This window comes from Mercenaria mercenaria, chromosome 15, assembly GCF_021730395.1.
Source record: "Mercenaria mercenaria strain notata chromosome 15, MADL_Memer_1, whole genome shotgun sequence".
Lineage (NCBI taxonomy): Eukaryota > Metazoa > Mollusca > Bivalvia > Venerida > Veneridae > Mercenaria > Mercenaria mercenaria.
This window is the reverse complement of record NC_069375.1, coordinates 16355778-16376114: the sequence shown is the minus strand read 5'-3', so window position 1 is coordinate 16376114 and position 20337 is coordinate 16355778. Positions and strand designations below refer to the sequence as shown.

Genomic DNA, 20337 nt, shown 5'->3' with positions numbered 1-20337 from the left:
TATATGATATCAGAAGGTCTAATAAGTATCAGTTGTTCCAGCTGATATCGAAGAATGAAGAAATTGTAAACTAATATTTAATATAGTAAAGGTACTCACCTGTGTTGCAGGTACGGTGCTGCCATCTGTTGCACTTATCACAAGTAATTGCATGCTGTAACGGACGCACAATATTATTACACTTTTATTTGTGAGACTCACTTAACAAGTAATAATGTAATAAATGTACCGGGATATAAATGGTTAGGTAATAATGGAAAGGAGCTACACGTTAATGCACAGAGGGTTCAGGTGGAGTAGGGTTACTGATAAAAGACTGGGTTTTTACAGATTTTGATGTTAAAGTCGCCGATGTTTCATTTGAAGGTATCTTAGCTGTTCAATGTGTACACCGTATTACCAACAGTGAAATGCTACTATTGTCTTGTTACCTCCCACCAGAAAACTCAGTATTTTGTCATTGGTCTATTTATATAGTTTGTGTGATACAGTTTTAATCGCCGCTGATTTTAATGCCAAAATAGGAAACTTGTTAGATATATTGTCAGAGACAGACTCAGTATCACAACGTACATCTATTGACATTTGCATTAATCAACATGGCCGGGATCTGATTGACTTCTTAAATGACTCTAGATTTTGTGTGCTGAATGGAAGATACATTGCTGACGATAATTTTACTAGCATATCCCCTCGGGGTAAAGCCGTTGTGGACGACATATGCGTTCCGCAAGATTCATTGCAATACTGTACCTCGTTTAAAGTAATCCCTATACAATCAATTATTGACGGTTATAATCTTCATGGATACTTGGGTCAAAGATCGCACGTGCCAGATCATTCGGTTTTATTGAGTAAGTTTTACTTAATAGTGACAGCGCGGCTATGTGCAAATGGATCTAACAGTACAGACTTCTCCCAATCAGACCCAAAATACAAACTGAATAAAATACCGCCGAACTTCATGGAAAGTGAAATGTCGCGTAATGCAGTATATGAAATAATAACTTCAGTCTATAGAAACAGCTCGAGAGTCACAGACATGGATACTTGGGTCAAAGATCGCGCGTGCCAGATCATTCGGTTTTATTGAGTAAGTTTTACTTAATAGTGACAGCGCGGCTATGTGCAAATGGATCTAACAATACAGACTTCTCCCAAACAGACCCAAAATACAAACTGAATAAAATACTGCCGAACTTCATGGAAAGTGAAATGTCGCGTAATGCAGTACATGTATATGAAATAATAACTTCAGTCTATAGAAACAGCTCGAGAGTCACAGACAGATATAGATTCAATCCACTCGGATTTATGTCACACAGTTATTCATGAAATGAAAAATACGATACCTATTGTGAACACTACTAAAAGATCAAAGAAACGCCAGAAAAACTTTAAGTCGTATTGGAACGAGGACTTAAGTAATTTATGGAAAAACATGTGCAATAAAGAGACTCTTTTCCTTAAATGTAAAGGAACCAGATCGGTGAAAATTGCGAAACGGTCAGAATATATTGCTGCCAGAAATCAGTTCGACAAATGAAAGAGCATATCGTCATCTCTATCGGTTGAAATTGAAAGTATGTCATTGACTAATCCCAACGAGTTTTGGAATAAAATCAACAGTTTCTTTTTAGGTGTTCACAGGTTCGCACCAATAGCAGCAATAACGGGAGATATCGGATGGTTGCCAGACAAGTTCGGAAGGTGGTTAAACATGTTGTGTTACTGGAATAAACTTATTACAATGAATGATGATAGATTGCCAAAGAGAGTTTTTATTTCGGACTATAATAATTGTTACCAATTACTAGTAATTGATCTAGTGAAATCAGATCCATTACAGACTTACTTGGATTAAATACATATTTTAATGAGAAAAGGACAATCGATCTATCCTTAGCCAATGACAAAATGGTGACCTTGTTTTCCCAACAGTGGAATAATAGTGTTAATAATAGCCCGAAGTTAAGAACATATAAAATGTTTAAGTCTAGTTTCTCAACAGAAGAATATGTACAGTTAAACCTTGAAAAGAATGAACGTTCGATGTTGGCACAGTTTCCATGTGGGATTTTAGCTCTGAGAACGTTCGATGTTGGCACAGTTTCCATGTGGGATTTTAGCTCTGAGAACGTTTGATGTTGGCACAGTTTCGGTGTGGGATTTTAGCTCTGGGAACGTTAGATGTTGGCACAGTTTCGGTGTGGGATTTTTGCTCTGAGAACGTTCGATGTTGGCACAGTTTCCATGTGGGATTTTAGCTCTGAGAACGTTGAATGTTGGCACAGTTTCGGTGTGGGATTTTAGCTCTGAGAACATTCGATGTTGGCACAGTTTCCATTTGGGATTTTAGCTCTGAGAACGTTCGATGTTGGCACAGTTTCCATGTGGGATTTTAGCTCTGGGAACGTTCGATGTTGGCACAGTTTCCATGTGGGATTTTAGCTCTGAGAACGTTCGATGTTGGCACAGTTTCGGTGTGGGATTTTAGCTCTGAGAACGTTCGATGTTGGCACAGTTTTGGTGTGGGACTTTAGCTCTGAGAACGTTCGATGTTGGCATAGTTTCGGTGTGGTGTGGGATTTTAGCTCTGAGAACGTTCGATGTTGGCACAGTTTCGGTGTGGGATTTTAACTCTGAGAACTGAAACGGGACGCTACACTTGTGAGGAAGTCAGTGAAAGAACAAGTAAACTTTGTGAGAATAATCAAGTTGAAAATGAAATGCACTTTTTATTAGACTGTGTGAAGTACGATCGCATTAGACAGCAAATGTTTGGTAACATATTAGCAGACGGTGTGTTTATACAGAAAACCCCAGAGTATAAACTGTGTTATTTGTTAAGAAAACATGCAAGAAAAACAGCAAAATATATTGTGAAAGCTTTCTTGTACAGGCAGAAATCTTTATATACTTAAGTACAATTAATAGCTTAATAATTATGTTTATCTTATTGCCATACATGACATTTAATTATAAATATAATGCACATAGCTCTAATGTGATTTTGCATGAAAATTAGTTTGAATATATTTCTGCAATGTCTTTCGTTAAAACCACATTTATCTTTTGAATTTGATCTACTTCTACTATACCTGATTAATTTAATACTACACATCGTTTTATAAACTATATGTAATTTAAAAGTGACTTATAGGCCCATGGGGCCGGGTGTTTCTTATATTACTGATGTATTTGTATATACAATGTATTGAATATGTATAACACAAGTCACTATAGTAAATAATTTACTTACTTACTTACTTACATTCGATAACCTTATCAGATTCAGACATTCCTTTACAGAAGAAATAGGCTTGCCGCGTACTCTTGCTGTGTACATACAGCGTATTTGACGCGTACATGATGTGTACTGAAATCAATGGCTTTAAATAGTACGCAGGATATACACTGCACATACACCGATAGTACGTTTGTAGTAAACTTTTGACATGCAAATGAGCTCTGCCGCGTACTACTTGCTGCATACATGCTGTGGACTACATAGTACACAGGATGTATGCTGGAGGAATCTAGTACGCGGGAAGTACACTGGAGAAATAGTACGTAGCATGTACGCGGCACATACACTTTTCACATGCAAATGAGCCTGCAGTGTACTACCCCTGCGGCATACATGCTGTGTACTCCTGCTGCATACATGCTGTAAACTCCTGTGGCGTATATGCTATGTACTCTTGTGGCGAAACTGCTGTGAACAGGATTTACTGTGCATGTGCAGCCTTTTCTAAATCAAACAAAATTCATAATGCTCAAAAATACCATTTTTTAGTTTAAAATTAACAGTTTTAAATAGTGACCTAAAATGCATCGTAATTCAACTTTGGACATTAAGAGTAACAAGTGCACTTAAAGCATATGGCAAATCTGCAATAAATGCTGAGGAGCATGGGTAAGACACAGCTCACTGCTCAATTTTTCATTATAATTGCATATAAAGGTGTTACTTTACATTGCATGCAAGGTGCAACTCAGAAATCACTTAGATGTAAGCTTCACAAATTAACATTGCAAATAGTTTGGCAAATTTTCATTGTTCAGAATAATCTGAACTGTTCTATGCTATTAAGATAAAAGTTACTTGAAAATCAAGTTGAGTTGCTTCCAAAAAAAAATGTACAAATCCTTCCTGCATGAAGTGTACTTCAGACTTTTACCTAAAAAGAAATCTAAGTATAAACACCAAAAGAAAATGAACAAGTCCCTCCTGGATATATGAAGTGTACTTCAGACTTTATCTTCTAAAAAAAAACTAAGTATAAATGCCAAAAGAAATTGTACAAGTTCTTCCCGTGTATATGAAGTGTACTGCACAAATTTCGAAGTATCTGCGGTGTACATGCAGAGTACTGTTTTCTTGTACAAATAGTATGCGGCATGTACGCGGTATGCGGTGTATGTAAAATGTACTCCTCTGGTGTACTTCTGTGTTCGCGGCATATACACAGCAAATACCCAGCATGTACGCCACAGAGGCTTGCTTCTGTAAGGGTTGTCACTTATCAAACCAGTCACAAATCACAATTAAAACTACATTTAACTATATTCCAAATAATTACATATATTTTAACACTGTTTTATGAAATGATATCATATTAGTAATTTAGGGTTATTATATATTTTAGCACATGCGCGGATCCAGAGGGGGGACCGGGGGTCTGGACCCCCTCTGGAAAATCCTTAAAAATGGAAAGGAGACAAGAAGGAAAGAAAACATTTTTTGAAAAAGGCAACATAGAAACGCATTTAAAGTATATGCAGCTTCTGCTACATAAGACCATGACATAATTCATATTTATATTAATTATCTAAAAGAAACTAAGAATTTCACCTTCGAGAAAGCTTGATTTTATCATTTTCCCCAAATCTAAATGGTTAGCCTATAAAACTGTGAATATAAGGGGTATATTTATAAAATTGCAGTAAAATGGTGTCTTAAATGCCACAAAAATGCCCATGAATGCAGAAAATGAAGCACTAAATTTCAAAATTTTCTGTTGTTGGGGGGGAGGGGGGGGGGGGGGTTGATCGGACCCCCTCTGAGGAAATTGGCTGGATCCGCTCATGTCCCAAACCAAAATCGCAAGCTTATTTTTTAGCTTGCGGCAAGCTTGCTGCAAGCTTGCAGATGAAGCTTGCCGCAAGCTCAGAATTGGAACCTCGCAGCAAGCTTGCGCAAGCTTGCAGTTCATTTCATTTGCAAGCTTGCGCAAGCTTATGTTCATGAACCTTGCTGCAAGCTTAGAATTGGAACCTTGTTGCAAGCTTGCGCAAGCTTGCAGGCCCTTGTATTTGATTTCAATTTGCAAGCTTGCCGTAAGCTTGCGCAAGCTTGCAGAAATTGAAAGTTCCTATTTTTTTTTCCTGCAGTTAGGTCTGCATATGAAAGAGCATTAAAAGAAAATTAAAACACAATAAAAGACAAGTAAAAATATACCCTTAATTTACAAAAAAAAATACAAAATCTAAGAACTGACTATCATTTTGACTGATACAGATTTATGGACAGACAGAAAAGTGATCACAAACCTAAATGTAAGGTACCTCAATAAAAATGAAACAACAAATGTAAATCAACCTTTTATTTTGATTGTTCTTAAATTAGTCAGCATTTTAACTAATTTAGAACAATAACGATATTATTTAGGTCTTTAAATAACTATGTTTTTCAAGTCTATAGTATAACAAAAATGCTTATGAATTTTGAACTAGGTGATATATAATGTTCAAACAATAGTGTTAAAATGTCAGTTCCACTCTTATTATAGTATATCGATGTTTTCCACTGATAGCCATAACGTTTTTTATTAAATAATTTTCGCAATTACATCTTCAATACAGTGTAAAATATGTCATTATTTTCAACTTAATGTCACTGCTGGTCCAGAAATTTTCTGTCAATGTTTGCCACCACCAATGTAGATTGCCAGTTTTTCACTAACCACCACAAGGCCATCATTTGCCACCATTTGCTCCACTGCTATGACCTGTTGAAATAATGTATCAATAGATATTAAACCATTAAAGCAGTTTCTTCATTAGTATTGTCCATAGTTCATAGTTTCAAAATAGAATTAATATCTTACATGGTATTTAAAGTAGTCCATCTCTATGAATCAGTATGATATAGGCAACACTGCGGATTTAAGCAAGTAACAACAATACTTGTTGCATTTTCACGAAGCTTTATTTCTCAGTTTGATTTCAAATGTTGGTAGAATAAGGTTCCAATGAAGGCAGACAGATATTTTCAATGTTTTGGGTTAGTGATTAATAGGTTGGACTTATGCATTTGCTCTTATTGTATAAGTAGTAACAAGTTTGATTTCTACCAGTTCACCTGCACTGACATCCCAAGTTGTGTTGACTGCCAAGTGATTACTTAATTTGGTACTTTTTAACCATTATATATAATAATATTGGTCTGGACTTGATACAAGGGGGATAATTATAAAACCTGCTATAATGCCAGTATACTTACGTGTCTTTGAACGGTTGGATGGAGCCTTTGAACACAATACATAGGGTCACTAAACATGTCTCAATTCATTCATGTGTGCTGATACTTTATATACACATATGATGCTATACCTGAAAAATATATTTAATTCAACACTTAGATGTCCATAATTTTTTTTAGTTTAATATTGGGTATATGTCAATGATCTAAAACTGAAACTGTACATTGATGAAAATGTCTCTAATGCATTCATCAGTTGACAGTACTGTTTATACTTTTTTTTTTGCTTCATAGTAGTTGGAGAAGTTATTTATATATTATGTAATTTAGTATGTAACAATATGTAAAAGGTGTTATACAAGTATAAATAACTGCTCATTGAAAAACAAATTTTGCATAAGATTATATATAAATGTAAAACAATTTTTAAATTTTGCCACACATTTAAAATTACAAATTATGAATAATATATGCATTATTCACTGCACCTCGCAATAAAAAAAAAAAGTTACTTGAAAGTAAATAAAATATGCCTTTGCAAAGTTCGTAATAAAAATGATGTGTATATGTATTAGCCTTTTATTCAATGTCATGGAAAGTTTGATATATTTTCCATAAGTATGATAGGCTCAAATAATCTCCCTGAACATTACAAATATATATGTCAATATTCTGTAAGACTCCTCTAAAGGGAAACCCTAAATCTATACATTTAACCTTGAACATGGAAATTTTATTTACTTATACATTCCAGTTTATTGTGTTGAAATGGGTAAATATTAGACAATTTAAGACTATCACAAGTAGGTGGACTATACTAGACTAGCCGCAGGACTGATAATAAAGAACTTGTCACAAAATAAAAAAAAAATGTGATTTTTTAAAATGTATGTTATTGTGACAAATGCCAGTCTAATTTACAGATTTAAATATTATCATATGATACTGGACCTTAGATATAGACTGGCTATACTCACAATTCTAAAAATAAAAATTCTAAAAAGATATAATAATAGTCTTGGACTAGACATGCAATTCCCATTATTAAAGATGCTACTTTTTTTTTTTGAAAATTTGAAAATCATATTAATTGAAAAGAATTAGACTAAGAGATAAATGTAGTTAAAGATATCAGAATTAACAAAAGAAGAAGTATAAAAGTACCTATAAATAACAAAAAGCTACTTAATATGTGTGTTTTTGCTAAAATTTCGATATAATTGTTCTGTAATAAAAACAAAATTATCCATAAACATTTCTTTCTGTTAAATAATTTTCATATAATAACAGGTTAAAAACATTGATTTAAACCAAATACTCCCTGAATATACTGTGTAATATTGTAGTCAGCAGACTGGTAGCATTGTTTACTCAGCAGTGCCACCTGTGGAGATAACTCTACTGGCCTTATTTTTTTTTTGTTCCATTTGATATTTTCATTTAAACAGAATATCCAATTTTCCTTCTAATAAATTAAAAGCATGATAAATTAGAAATTGCAGCTGCATAATAGTTGCAGTGGTACAAAATGACATGAAGTAAAAATCATTTGTTGCATTACACAGTGAAAACTAAACCACCTGCTTCCTGTTAGAATCCATTGTTCTAGTTTTGACATTGTTAAATGTAATAATTATAGACTACTGTTTGAAAATAAATAAATCTTATGAACTCACCTGGTGCATTCTGTTAATTATTGTTAACTTCCAAGATGAAATAAGCTGCATATAGTAAAATATTTAGGGAAACACTCTCCCAAATATTTACTCTATTCTGCTCTCTGTCAAAGAACTTCCTGTGTAGATTTGAAATTTTGATATCCTTGGGCAAATGTGCCATTTACAGTCAGCTAATGAAGGTAATGATACATCTATGATGTTAAAATATTTTTGTACTAGAGGAAGATTTTATTCCATTCAATCACATACTCATAAATTTTGAAGATTAATTACTCTGATATAAAACAGAAAAAGCTATGGATTACTTTTTGTGGTACATGTACAGCCCCCAGAAGTAGTTCACTGACTTTATTTTCATTGGTTGATCTCTTGTTATGAGTTTCGAAATATAAAACATGCCAGATCTTATCAGTCTGCATGAATTAATCTCCTGTAGTGAGACAAGCAATATACATACACTGCAGTAGATTAATAGACCCAAATGATTTATCACTTATCTAGGAATCCCTTTGCCAGGTAACTATTAATGGATTGGTGAAAAGAATTGTACTATTTCATGCAATTACTGTTGCTGCTGTTGTTTTCTAGGAGAAAAAAAGCATGATATTTCAATAAATTTTAATATTAGTTTATAATTTCAAGGATGTGATTTTTCCTTTTTCAACTGATTTCCTCTTTCTGGACAGAAAAATTTGAAGAAAAAAAATTGTCAGATTATACATGACTAGCCCCATCCTCTGAAAATGGCAGCTTTGCTACTGAGTAAAAGTTAAGAGAATATCACCTGTATATCATATATTATTCCATAAGACTTACATGTATACTTGTACAGTTTTCTCTGTATGATCGATTCAGACATGTATAAAAAAGTGTTAAAGATCTTTTTTTGTCATATTTTATTGGACTAATTATATTATGCATACTACAGACAAATTCATAGTTTTGGTATTTAGTGCGACATGCCCTTATATAGACATATATAGAAAAAGTAAATGTTTACCTGATATTTAGATTCTTTGTTTCATGACATTTAATTTGAATACCAATATGTTAGAATAAAAATCAATCATCATCAAATAATGATTTTTATAAATTTTTTCCATGTTTTTGACTTAGAACTTTTTACTGCTTCCCACCTTACAACTGGCATGAAATTTTCTAAGTCCAGCGTTAACAGAAAAAGCTTGCGCAAGCTTGCAACTAAAAAAGCTTGCGCAAGCTTGCAAAGCTATCGCAAGCTTGCAGAATTCTGTATGTAAATACACGCAAGCTTGCGTAAGCTTTCTGCAAGCTTGCAATAGTCATGATCAGCCTTTACAAGCTTGTCACAAGCTTGCTGCAAGCTTGCCGCAAGCTTGCCGCAAGCTTGCAGCAAGCATTCATTTTGGTTTGGGACGTAGCAGCCTTAAATTGAGTATTTTCTTGAGTTAAGGTAGTTCTGCACGTTTGATAAACCGATAATATATAAATTTACAGATTTTTTTATCTGTAAATTTACAGATTGTGTGTATGAAAATTGATAAAATTACATTTATTTCCAAAACCGCAGCTTGAAATTAATTTGTTTATTTACAGAATGCACAAATTAACATCATTTGTGTGTTTCAGCCATTTTTATTGACTCTAAAAAATCAAAAAAATCAAAGTCAACAGAAATGAGTGAAAGTTACAATTGACCTTTATTTATGTGTACCATAAGTAAATCAATTAATTTCAAGCTGCGATTTTGAGTCCAAGTAAGATTTTAGCAATTTCCAAACATTTGATCTGTACTGGTTTCCCAGTAGTTTCCGGACCCAAGTAGTTTTCCGGACCTTTTACATTTCCTGCTGTATAGACTTTACGCCGTCATAAAGCATCTAGGTAACAATATCATATCATCTAGGCCTTTGTTACCTCTACATAGCAGCGAAAACCTAGCATTACCGAACTTATTTATTATTTGAATATCCCGGTTGTTTTAACTTACTTTGAAAATCATATCATCTAGGCCTTTGTTATCTCTACATAGCAGCGAAAACCTAGCATTACCGAACTTATTTATTATTTGAATATCCCGGTTGTTTTAACTTACTTTGATGTAATGTTTACATAAGAGATTGTCAACTGCAGGGGAATTCCAGTTACAGTGCGCATGCGCAGAAATTGAGGCCCCTTGAAGGCAAACATCAGTCAATTGATGCTCCCTGAGTTACAGACGATACAGTAAAAACATTCCGATAGTAATAAAACAAAACAATGAAAGTCAGAAAAAATCGACCTATTCACTATACTACCGCATTAAATTATCGATTAAAAATAGGAACCGAAATAGACAGAGATTTACCTACGATACCGTCTATCAATTAAATGTTTAGCAGCAGTGTCCATGCCCTAGTGGTCAGGGCGTTAGACTACCAACTTTGAGACCGGTCTTGTTATTTTTTATTTTTTAAAAAAACTGTTAATTATATTAAAAGTTCTTTATTTCTTTTTTGTAATATTACCAGTCCACTAAATATGTCCCGTCATTTTAGCGTGACGTTGCAAATGTCATTCAAACATAATTAGACATAACTGTAATGAGCGTATTATAATCTAGTATTTGTTAAATTTTTGAAATATACTTTTCAAATCGTCATCACGCCTTAGAATTATGTTTTAATTTTAAATATATATAACGAAATCGGAAATGTTTGCTTTTACAGAAAGATTACAACTGTTACAATGAAAGGTCCGGAAAACTACTTGGACTAACTGAGATATTAATGGAATTAATTGCCCCGTTTGAGGCCTCATCTACATCTGTGTTATGAACGCAAGTGTAATACAAATTCTGTATGGTGTTAATTAAGAACCTAGCTTTTTTCTGTGAAAATTTTATGTTTCTAACTATGTTTTGTTTGAAACTTACTGGCAAAAAATGGTGATTTCGGTCCGGAAACTACTCGGAAACCAGTAAATTTACAGATTGAAAAATCTGTAAAATTATAGATTATCTGTAAATTTACAGATAATTTGTAAATATACCACTTTCCTAGACCTGATTATGAGTTGTTTCGATTTTCAGATTTTCCAATCATTTAGTAGACTAATGTTAATGCACGTTAATCTCCATTTCAGACTTTAATTGAGGCTTTGTTTGAACAAATTTAATATGTTATGTAAGTTTAAAGTAAGAAAAAGAGCTGTACATAAGACATCATGCTTGACTTTCCTGAATCAGAGCTTTGCCAGTAAAAGGGGCATAATAGTCAAAAGTTTTGAAAGTACAGAGCTATTGGCCATTATATAAAAGTTAATTAAAAATATTCTATGTTAATAAGGAGCATAACTCTGTCTAGATTCAGACTTAGAGTTTTGTTTCTCCTGGTGTAGACTTTGAGAGTAAATAACTTCTAAGTTTCAGATCAGAAGCTTTAATAGATCTAGTAACACTCGCATAGATATTTGATGTATCAAAAACTTCGTAAAGTCAGCTAAGAATGCTACATTTTCATAGCAGTAAATATTCAAGTCACATGTATGTGATAAGTATGGTGTAAGTTTATGCATTGTTGTTTATTACATATTTTTTAACAGCATTTTCAAAAGCATGCATTATTTGATTACAGTGTACTGTATGACAATGCTATTACTTTTTTCATGAGTTCGCTTTGTTGTGTGTCTGCAGGTTAGATTTTCTCAATCCCTGGGGACGTACTTTTTAATTTAAAGGCTAACATTCTATTTTAAGGTTTTTATTAGTCAGTCGGGAGCCAAATGAAGACAAATATATTTCTTTGCTCTTTGCTCTCTCCTGATTTTCTCAAAAACCTAAAAAAATATTTAAATTATTTTTTCGCTCGCCGCCTCAATTTTTTCAGAAAAAAATCCGATGAACAACTTACCAATTTGATGTGGCCTAATGTTAACATTTGTACATATAATCACACATTCTATTGTTTAATTTCTATAAAAACAAACAAACAGCAAGAAATGTCACAGTAGATGACAAATGCCCCCCGAATAAGTTACTGAGTGGAACGGGAATTTTTGTCAAATTCTGAATTTTGTTTGATTTAGAAAAGGCTGCACATGCACAGAAAAACCTGTACACAGCAGTTTCGCCACAGTATACAGCATGTACGCCACAGGAGTACACAGCATGTATGCCGCAGGAGTACACAGCATGTACGCCACAGGAGTACACAGCATGTATGCCGCAGGGGTAGTACAGCGCAGGCTCATTTGCATGTGAAAAGTGTATGTGCCGCATACATGCTGCGTACTATTCCTCCGCCTACTAGATTCCTCCAGCGTACATCCTGTTTACTATGTAGTCCATAGCATGTAGCATGTACGCAGCAAGTAGTACGCGGCAGAGCTCATTTGCATGTCAAAAGTGTACTACAAACGTACTATCTGTGTATGTGCGGTGTATATCCTGCGTACTATTTAAAGCCCTTGATTTCAGTACACATCATGTACGCGTCAAATACGCTGTATGTACACAGCAAGAGTCCACTGCAGGCCATTTTCTTCTGTAAGGGAAAGGCTATATTTTATATATAACAAAAGTAACGGTGCACTAGACCGCAGGTCTGCTGCACCGGTGATTGTGCACTAGACCTCTGGTCTGCTGCACCGGTGACGGTTCACTAGCCACTGCCTTTACAATTGGGAAAGGGTCCTTTTAGGGGTACTTTATAAATAAGGAAAAAAAATGGCTGCTCAACCACGTCGCTAAAGGGTTAACCCAATAGCAAGGCTGTTGGAAGTGGCCTATAAACCTACTCTCACTACAGTACACTCACACGATGTTGCAAATGCATCAAAACAAAGACAATTTGTAACAGCTTTTTAAAAATGTTGAGTTTTTAAAGGTGCTGAACTGTCCAGAAGTGTGGCCCCTTCATGCAGCCCCTTTCTGGAATTCAATACATATTATGAGTAAATTGACAATCGTTTTGTAGAATCTTATATGCTGTTAAATTTTCTTGTAGAACTTTATGAAAAATAGGAAGGTCCCAACTGCGTTGAACCAGCAGCAGGCCGCACCTAAAGATCTTTAGGTGGACACTCAACCACATCGCTAAAGGGTTAACCAAACAGCAAAGCTGTTGGAAGTGTCTTATAAACCTAGTATCACTACACTTTTACCCCTTTACTTTTCAGAGCATACCAGCTGTCCAGAATGACACTCCATGCCCACGCATGAGTCCGTCAAACACTTCTGACACCATTAAAGTAAACCCTGGGGGAACCCAAGGTCCCTGCTGTGGCTCGAGCCCCAGACCTTGTGATCCATAGGCAGACACTCAGTCATGTCGCTAAAGGGTTAACCCAACAGCAAAGCTGTTGGAAGTTGATTATAAACCTACTATCACTACTGTAACAGTATTCTCTTCAAAAACATTCAGATAAAATACTGTTCATTAAATTTACTGATGTTATTTACATACACGCTGATTTAGTTAGTAAAGGATTGCCTCAATTTTCATTTGATGAAATATGAAAAATACCACAACAAGCAAACATTTAAAATGTAGGCCTATGCCAGAATGTCTGTCTGCATGCCAGGAAAAAAATATATGAAAATTTATACAAAAATTCAAGTCAAAATACAAAATTTATCAACATACTGTCTACACCCAAAAATCTGCATACCCTAAAGCACTGTATTACCCTACTGCGTACAAAGAATTTTTATCAAATAAAAATGATGCTAAAAGTATGCCAAAAATTTATGTTTTGTTTGTCACACAGACCTTAAAACTACAGGACCATCTACTGCTCAAATTACCACACTACAAAATACCTATACTCCTACCAAACCATTGGGCACACTAATTCAACTGCCAGAAATGACAGCTTGGGTCATCATGTGGTTGCCAGAGTAGGTGTTGTATTAACAGCTTATAATTTAGATAACTGTCCCATAACTCTACTTTTTTTCCAAGTTAAGCCCCCTTTTCAACTTGGTGAAGTCTTTGTCTGTAAGCTGGTATCTGGTATCTACTAATAGGAATGGATTGAAACTTCACACACTTGTTAACTGTCTAGATCTAACAGGCACTTTATGAAGGTCCCATAACTCTACTTTGCATATTTATAAAATTATGCCCCTTTTTTATACGCCCGTTTGAAAAACGGGACGTATTATGGGAACGCCCCTGGCAGGCGGGCGGATGGGCAGGTGGGCGGTGTCCACAGACCTTGTCCAGAGCATATCTTCTACATGCATGGAGGGATTTTGATGAAACTTGGCTTAGTTGTTCACCATCATGAGACGGAGTGTCATGTAGGGCTGTCATCGATAGAAACGATATCGATGTATCAACGATATTTTTTTGTCGATCGATTATCGATTCCCATTTTCAAAAATCGCTATTTTACAGAGAGAAAAAACTACCAAAATAAACACTCAGACCCTAAAAAACAACTAAAGTTCACAAAATTGTAAATTTGGATAAATGCAAAAAAAGGAGTGAAGGCAAAATAAAAATGAAAGATGTTATTAATTTTTATGTATTTCTTTTATTTTATAAATACAAATACAACACAATCAAACAAAAATATGGAAAGTAGGCAATAAAACTACAAATAGCATTTACAGGAAGGTATATAGTATGCATATGAACAAATAGGTCGTTAATCTAACTTAATAATCAATATATCGATGTATCGTCGATATTTGTCTTCTGATATATCGGTATCGCCAATACGCCAAAGACCCAATCAATGACAGCCCTAGTGTCATGTGCAAGAACCAGGTCCCTAGGTCTAAGGTCAAGGTCACATTTAGAGGTCAAAGGTCAAATTCAAGAATGACTTTGTCCGAAGCATATCTTCTTCATGCATGGAGGGATTTTGATGAAAGTTGGCACAATTGTTCACCATCATGAGACGGAGTGTCATGCGCAAAAACCAGGTCCCTAGGTCTAAGGTCAAGGTCACACTTAGTGGCCAAAGGATACAAGAAGGAAAAATTCAAGAATGACTTTGTCCGGAGCATATCTTCTTCATGCATGAAAGGACTTTGATGTAGCTTGGCACAATTGTTCACCATCACGAGACGGAGTGTCATGCGCAAGAACCAGGTCCCTAGGGGTAAGGTCAAGGTCACACTTAGAGGTCAAGGATACAAGAATGAAAACTTTGTCCGGAGCATTTCTTCTTCATGCATTGAGGGATTTTGATACAACTTGGCACAAATGTTCACAAGCACGAGACGGAGTGTCATGCGCAAGAACCAGGTCCCTTGGTCTAAGGTCAAGGTCACACTTAGAGGCCAAAGGTCAGATACAAGAATGACTTTGTCCTGAGCATTTCTACTTCATGCATGGAGGAATTTTGATGTAACTTGGCACAATTATACACCATCATGAGACGGAGTGTCATGCACTAGTCCCTTCTTTTGAATTACTTCCCTTTGCTGTTACTATAAATAGCTTATATTGTAACTTTTTCATTACAAGTCGTAGGGAAAAATCGAGACCACTTTTCTGTAGTACAACATGCATGTTGCATCCAATTCTGAAGTGTATTTTGAGCTATCTCTACCTGGTAAGGATTTTTATGTGGATTTAGGAAAACAAAAGAATTACAATAATTACTAAACAACCACAAAATTAAATTTCCATTTGCGAATAGAGGTGATAGAGTAAAGAAATTTGCTGTGAAGGTTAACTCTATAACAACAGGAGTGCCAGATGTCCACTGCTTCCACCTTCATCTTGTCCTTGGAGAGCTGACCCTGCGCACTCGTGTTGTTTGATATCAGATCGTAACATTGGTAAAACTCCTGCTACAGTCTATCCACTAGGATACAGCTAGTAAACAATAAATCCAATCATAATTTTTAGGCCTTAATTACCTCCTGTTTTTCCTAGTAGTACTATTTTTTTTACTACTTTTTGTGTAGGGACCTCCTTCTTTTCTCCTACGTTTTTGCAAGGCCAGAAAGTGTCATAAACTGTTGCTTAAATATGATTTATGGCCTTTAAGAAGGAGAAACCCCTCCCAGAGTTAACTGTTGTCTTTTAATTTAACATTAATAAACAAAATCCTTTTATCTGAACACTGTTTGTTTACAGCATTACAATTTATACATAATCAAAGTCTCAAAATTATTTTTATGGCATATTGTATGATAATGCATTTTTTTTTTAGAATACTGGGAGTTCAAAGGTCACAAGTAAACTGCACTGAGAAATGGGATGATGGTTGTGAATGGACTTGTGAGTGTGTTGATGGCACGATAGGTCACCGTGGCCTAGTGGTTAAGGCGTCCGCCTCGGGATTTGGAGGGCGAAGGTTCCAGCCCCATGGAGAGCGTTCGTCCGGGGTATGTTTGTTATGGGACTTATTCCGAAAAAGCCTGTTTGTGAGCCACAAGCTAGTTAAATGAATGGTTACTGACTTCTATTCACCTGGCGCCTGGCATAGTGTTAAGAGTTGGGAGGTAATTGGTACGCACAATAAAGGTGTCCCATAAGCCAAACTGGCTGGTCCTTTCCTTTCAATAGGGGTGACACTATAAAAAACAAGACCTTTTTAAGAAAATATGCTTGCATTTTAACACAACCTTCACTCTGTTTTTGTTACATGTTTCATTAAATTTTGTAAGGTGACATACATTTATATTGCGTATTTTTGTTTTGAATCTGTTTGAAATTTTGTAGTCATCTAAATAAACAAATTGCTGAAATAAATTTGAGGTGTGTTTAATGGAAACTAGGTGAGTGAATACTCTTTGGAGTATTCCTAAATTAACAAATATCTGAACTTAATGTTGCAGCATCAGTAACTATAAGGAATTCTTAAAGTTCATCCTTTTAGCCCATGTTGAATTGGTAGGTAAGTTTGGAAAAAAATATTTTTTAATATGTTTTAGTAGACACAAAAGAAAATGAACCTCCCACTTTTCTTTGACATATTTTGTTGGCAAATTGTATTTGGCCACAGAGAAATGAACTTGTGTAAAGTTACATTAACTAATTTGGACTAAGGGAAGTAACTCCCATAATGTTGCAAGGTCTTATCTGCTGCACTGTGTGCAATTTTATGTTTCATTTCAGGTTCCCACCTCATGTGGACTTAACCATCAAACTGTCAGCTGGTAAGGGATGCTGCTAACCCCTGCTGTAAAATCTCGACCTGTAGCCCCACACCATTTCCCCTAACAACAAAGGGACCAGGACTTCTGCCCATGACTACAGTACCAACACAGACACCACAAAGTAATGCATTGGCAAAAATTCCTATGATATTGTAATTAAAATGATTCCAGAACTACTTTCTTATAAATATTAATTGTAATTACAAACTTTTTGAACTGGCAATTATGAGATAATATTATTATAAAAGTCATGTTAACTTACAAAAATAGTATCTTCAGTTGTTTCAGAAGTGTGTTTACATACGTAATGATAAGTTTGTGTTTCTCATTTAGTTAATTGAACATATAGTCAAGATTGACATAATATGATGTAATAAGCAATATCGGCCTTTTTCATTCCCTGCCACGATTATAGGAATGGTCTCCATCTGTCCTGCTGTCCGTCTGTTCGTCCCTGACACTTTCAGGTCCACTCCATATCTCGTAAACCCCAAGAAGGATTTTCATGAAATTTGGGTCAAATGATCACCTCAAAATGATGTGCAGAACTCATGAGTCAGCCATGTTGGCTCAAGGTCAAGGGCACAGCTTAAGGTCATAGGTTTTAGCCTTCCATTTCATGTCTGCTCTGTATCTCCTAAAGCCCTTGAAGGAATTTTATAAAACTTTGGTCAAATGATTGCCTCATCATGACAATGTGCAGAGCTTATGAGTCAGCTGTGGCAGCCAAAGGTCAAGGTCATACCTTAGGGTCAGAGGTTTGAACCTTCCATTTTGCTCTGTATCTCCTTAACCCCTTGAAGGATTTTCATGAAACTTGGGTCAAATGATTACCTTATCAAGACGATGTGCAGAACATGAGTCAGCCATGTTGGCTCAAGGTCAAGGTCACAGCTCAGGGTTATACGTTTTAGCCTTCCATTTCGTGTCCGCTCTATATCTCCTAAATCCCTTGAAGGAATTTTATAAAACCTGGGTTAAATGATTGCCTCATCAAGACAATGTCAGAGCTTATGAGTCAGCTGTGATGGCCCAAGGTCAAGGTCACAACTTAGGGTCAAAGGTTTGAGCCTTCCATTTTGCTCTGTATCTCCTAAACCCCTTGAAAGATTTCATGAAATTCGGGTCAAATGATTATCTTATCAAGACAGTGTGCAGAACTCATGAGTCAGTCATGTTGGCTCAAGGTCAAGGTCACAGTTTCAGATTAATGGTTTGAGTCTTCTATTTTGTGTTCACTCTGTATCTCCTAAAACCCTTGAAGGATTTTCATCATACTTGTGTCAAATAATCACCTTATTGAGAACTACTATTCAGCCATGTCAACTCAAGGTCACAACTCGAGGTCAAAGGTTTGAGCTGTCTATCTCCTAAACACCTTGAAGGATTTTCATGAAACTTGGATCAAATGATCACCTCATCAAGACAATGTGCAGAATGCATGAGTCAGCCATGTCAGTTAAAGATCAAGGTCATAGCTAAAGGTCAAAGGTTTACCCTTTCACTATCCATAACAGTGGCAGGGGACTTAGCTGTCTTTCAGACTGCCTTGTATATAATAAAATGTCAGGGACTTATGCAATATATATGAAAAATTGAGATGGTGTAGTATGTGACATTAGTTGACAGACATGTGCAGTTATGATATTTAATAAATTCTACGATCAAGTTGTTTATCAGTTGTACCAGTTTTCCAGCTCTGCCTGCAGAATGTACGTTGGTACCTAGCCCAAGTGGCATGTTTTGCTGCAAGGAACCAAACTGTATTTTTAGCTCCACTATTTGGAGAATAGGGGTGCTTTTCTACTCGCCCTTGCATCGGCATGAGCTTTCTGGTTAAATTTTTTTTAGCAACCTTTGTTTTTCTTTGTTACTATTGCTTATAGATTACACGTCAAGATCAAGGCCACCAAGGTGTTATACTTAGGTTAGTTTTACTGCCAAATCGCCAAAATGTGGAGTGCGCTGTCTTGGGGACAGCTCTTGTTACCCATGTTACCCATACAGCCATTGATACTACTGCCTCATTACACCACCAACTTTACCAACAGGTGTTGTTACTGATGCGTGACCATCTCTGCCTACAGGATTAACAGTATATCCTTTATCTTTACAACCATCAGAAATAACAATTTCCCCGGCTGGTTTCACTGTTAGTATGCAGTAAGGGTTTCAACACCTTCAGGATCCACATTCTTCCCACCATCACTGTCAACTGTATCATCAACACCAGATTGTAAGTTTTGTAAATATGTTCTATATAGGCAACATTTTCAGTGACATTTTTAACATTACTATACAAAGTATATTGATAGCTATATTTTGCCGTCCTTCCACCTTTATACCTTAGTTAAAGTTTTGATGCATGTGATGGATTTGCTTCAAACTTAGAAATTAATCCTCATCATCACCCACATCATGTGGCACAAGGGCCATAACTCTTGACCAATATTTGATGAATTACCGCTGCCCTTTTAGAATTTCAGGTTAAAGTTATGCACTTTCACTCTATCTCAGTTTTTATTAAATAGATTTGATTCAAAGTTAAAATGGTTGTTCCACATCATCAGCCATTTGACACAAGGTTCATAACTCTGGCACCAATATTTTTTATCCCCCCGCCAAAGGCGAAGGGGATATTAGAAATGCTCTCCGTCCGTCCGTCCGTCCGCAACGATCTTTGTCCAGAGCATAACTCCAAAAGTACTGGAGGGATTTTCTTCAAACCCATACACTGATAGAACACATTGGGAGGAAGTGCAGTGTGCAAGAACAATAACTCTACCTTGCCTATTTTTTGAGGTATTCCCCTTTATCATATTTTCTTAAAACATTTTGTCCGGAGCATAACCCCAAAAGTACTGGAGGGATTTTCTTCAAACTTCATACACTAATAGAACACATTGGAAGGAAGTGCAGTGTGCAAGAACAATAACTCTACCTTGCCTATTTTTTGAGTTATTCCTCTTTATCATATTTTCTTAAAATAAATTTGTCTGGAGCATATCTTCTTCATGCATGGAGGGATTTTGATATATCTTGGCACAAATGTTTACCACCACAAGGCGGAATGTCATGCGAAAGAACCA

The 20337-nt window shown here is 35.6% G+C and overlaps 1 long non-coding RNA gene across 1 annotated transcript; it reads right to left on the bottom strand.

Moving 5' to 3' along the window:
- Positions 1-5594: 5594 nt before the first annotated feature.
- LOC128548676 (uncharacterized) lies at positions 5595-8554 on the bottom strand. Its single transcript, XR_008367223.1, has 3 exons — positions 8164-8554; positions 6509-6618; positions 5595-6014 (listed from the first exon to the last, which is right to left on the bottom strand). It is a non-coding gene; the product is annotated as an uncharacterized LOC128548676 (long non-coding RNA).
- Positions 8555-20337: the final 11783 nt, after the last annotated feature.